The sequence below is a fragment of the Egretta garzetta genome, unplaced genomic scaffold (assembly GCF_000687185.1).
Source record: "Egretta garzetta isolate BGI_Z169 unplaced genomic scaffold, ASM68718v1 scaffold516, whole genome shotgun sequence".
Lineage (NCBI taxonomy): Eukaryota > Metazoa > Chordata > Aves > Pelecaniformes > Ardeidae > Egretta > Egretta garzetta.
In genome coordinates this window covers 796,616-799,719 of record NW_009259983.1, presented here as the reverse complement: position 1 = coordinate 799,719, position 3,104 = coordinate 796,616, and the positions used below count along the sequence as shown (strand labels likewise).

Here is a 3,104-nt window from a genome sequence, read left to right as displayed (position 1 = left end):
GGCCTCCTGCACCCGCTTGGCCGGGGGATAGGGCGGCAATGAGGGGCAGGGCCGGGGATGCTCTCGGGGGAGGCCAGCCGCCCTGAGAGCCGAGCTTTAAACCCGCGTCTGAGCCTTTGTCTGTGGGCGCGGTGGAGGAAGGAGCTACCCGGAGGAGAAGAAAAAATGGAGCTCGGAGAAGGGGATGGCCGACTTGCCCCCTTTGTGGACCCCGCTCTGCCGTAGTTGCCGTCCTTGCCTGCTTGCATCCCATACCTGTAATGCAGTCCCGTCCCCCCCTCCCTATTCCATCCCCTTTCACCTGCCGCGGAGCAAACCCAAATCTTGCCCCGGTTTCCACCCCGGTGCCTCCGATCGCTGTTGCAGACAGGCAGCTTTGCAGCCCTGCCCTTGCTCTGTGGAAAATCCTTGTTCCCAAAAGCTACAACAGGGTGCTTGCTCGCCCCATGCACCTCCTTGCCTTTGGGTGCTCCGGCAGTGCGCTCCGCAGTGGCCCTCCCGTTTCGCCTCCTGTGCCTGTCTCCCGGTGTCCCCCCGGCATCCCTGGCCGGGCACAGAGCTGGGCAGGGAGGCGGTCACTGACAAGCACTGTACTTTGTGAACAAACCTGACGGTACAGGGAAGGGGGTTCTCATCACACCCAAGACAAGACCAGCATGTGCTGGGCAAATTTGTGCAGGTGCATAATTAACTGGGTTTTGTGATAAAAATGTCTTCACCTTTTCACTGCAAGCATTATCTATCCCAGATAACTGGGGAGAGGAAGATTTGAACCCCTTCTTTTGAATTGCAGGTTTGTGCTGGCATGCCTGGTGTGACCGCGCGGAGAGCGCTAGTCTGCTGACAGCACTTCAGGAGCAGACTGCAAGATCCCAAGGAGCACGAGAAACTGAAAGTATGGCGCTGTGCACTAGGACGAGTCCCATAACCTCCACGGCTTGGCACAACCACAGGAGGAATACAGAGCTGACTGGTCGGAAGAGAAAATGAGAAAATAAGTAGCTGTTTGCAAATAGCTAAGGTAAAGAACATAAATTGTAGGACCCAGCTACAAAATCTAGATATGCTATCACAATACTAAAGCCAAGGCCCCAGGAACAGTATGGTGTGTTTGCAAAGCCCCTGCTGGAGGTCCAAATTAGATACCCTACATATCTTGCTTTAGTAAAGCTGTGGATGTTGCCTACAGTAACCTCTCACACCCACATACACAGACATTCTTCCTGCTTTCGTTTCCACATTCAAGTAATAACCCAATATGCCCAAGGATATGCTTCTGTCAGTCACAGATGAAATGCCTGAAGGAATGTCCCCCCTGTGGATGAGGTTGGTCCCCTCCTTTCACAGAGACATGATTGTGGAAGAAACTCTTTCCTTGCTCCAGACTAGCCTGTTAATCTGTATAAAGGCTATCTGCTTTCTGCTGAGCTGCCATAGCAAAGCTGAGCATAGCAGCAGTGTGTCAGCAGCAACCCGAGCTAGGAAATTTTTGCAGAAGGCAACTCTGCCTTCTACCTTGTCTGCTTGCTTCAATGTTTCCCCGGGGTGGTGGTTATTGGACATTTGTCAGACGCTGATACCACCTCTGAAATGCTGAGGGATTTGCTCCTCCAAAATTCCTGTTTGTTGACAGCTTTCAGAGAGAAACCCTGCTGGTTGTGGTTAGCTGCCTGGGGGAAAGGTCTATGTGTGGACAGGGTTTTGACGACTCCTGCTCCAGAGTGGGGGCGGGCCATCTGCTGCATATTGCAGCATGTAGATAGCTTGGTTGGCTTGTACTGCCAAACGTGCGGCAGAAATTCTCGGTAGTGGCAAAGTCCTGAGAGCTGCAGGGCTGCAGAAAGCAACCTGCCTTTGTATATCAGCTTGGAACTGCTGGAAATAATCCATCTGCAGGGGTGGTTCACTTTAGCATTCAGCAAATATTTGAAGTAGGGACTCAGACTATTAAATTTTAAAGCTTTTTTTTTTTTTTTTTTTTTTGCTAAGGCTTCTTTTTTGCTTATCTGATGATTTTTTTCTTCATGCTTCTGCAGTTTAAGATTCCAGTCTTTCTCTTTTGCTTGCACCCTTTCTTTCTGTCCAGCTTTGCCACCTAAGATCAAAGACTTCAAGACCAGTGGTTTTAGAATCACTGGAAACCGAGGTCCAAAACTGTTCCCTTCATCTGAGCGGCTCATGATTCTGACACTGTCTAATCCCTTATTACCCGTTACCTGACGTTAAATAGGTGTTGGTGATGGATGCAGTGGTCTAGGACCAGGCACCCATCAGTTCACAGTGTTTGTTTGCACCAGAGCCCATCTATCCAGTTAGTTAATTCCATCTGGAACTTGAGTCGTTCTCCCGAGGTATTGGTTGTCCAGGGAGATTGATGGCTTAAAATAGAGTTCAGGGAGTATATTTTTGAAGTGATGCAAACTGGTATTAAGTAACTATAAAGATTAAAAGGAGGGGAAAAAAGTAATGTCTTAAATGCTTTAAAAGTATTCCCGTAAGTGATCTCAGCTTTAGCTGTATCCTAGATTCACCCACGTGGTATCCTTTCCCTGGCATCTTTGATTCTTACTTTTTAAAATAAAGTGGGATTTTTCTTACCATCGTGTTTTCTCTGTTCTTCTGTATTTTTTTCTGCAGCAGCTGCTCATGCCTGCCCTCTTGATGCTAACTGCTGTTGCTTACTTTGTTTGGCTGGTTTGGGCCTTAAAATAGTAAATACTGAAGGAAAAATCTTGTCTTTGGTGCTGATGGCATTTGTAAGAGCACCCTGCCCAACAGCTGCATTCATGGTGGTTGTTGGAGCTCAGTAGGGATACCAGGCAGGGAACTAACTGAATCCAACTGGAGTAGACAAGACATTAAATTGCCTGGTTTGCTGGGTTTTTCTGCCTCAGCCTGAGAGTCTTGGAGAAGAAAGAAGAGATGAGGTAGCAAGTAAGAAAATCGTGTTCTGGTGACCAAGCGTCATTTTCCATTTAAAATAATCTTAGGAGAGTGATTAGTCTTGTGGCTATCATTATTAAAGAAATGTAAATATGGCTGGGTTTTGTTCTTTGCTTACAGCTCTATCGATGATTGCTGTCAACCAATTTTGAGTCCAGCAC

The 3,104-nt window shown here is 48.0% G+C and overlaps 1 protein-coding gene across 2 annotated transcripts in view; it reads left to right on the top strand.

Moving 5' to 3' along the window:
* Window positions 1-804: 804 nt before the first annotated feature.
* LOC104127787 (zinc finger protein 239) overlaps window positions 805-3,104 on the top strand; it is a 4,642-nt gene continuing 2,342 nt past the window's right edge. For both annotated transcript variants that reach the window (XM_035895989.1, XM_009640491.2), the window contains exon 1: window positions 805-1,021. The gene's annotated coding sequence lies outside the window, so the exon portion shown is untranslated. The remainder of the gene's footprint in view (window positions 1,022-3,104) is intronic.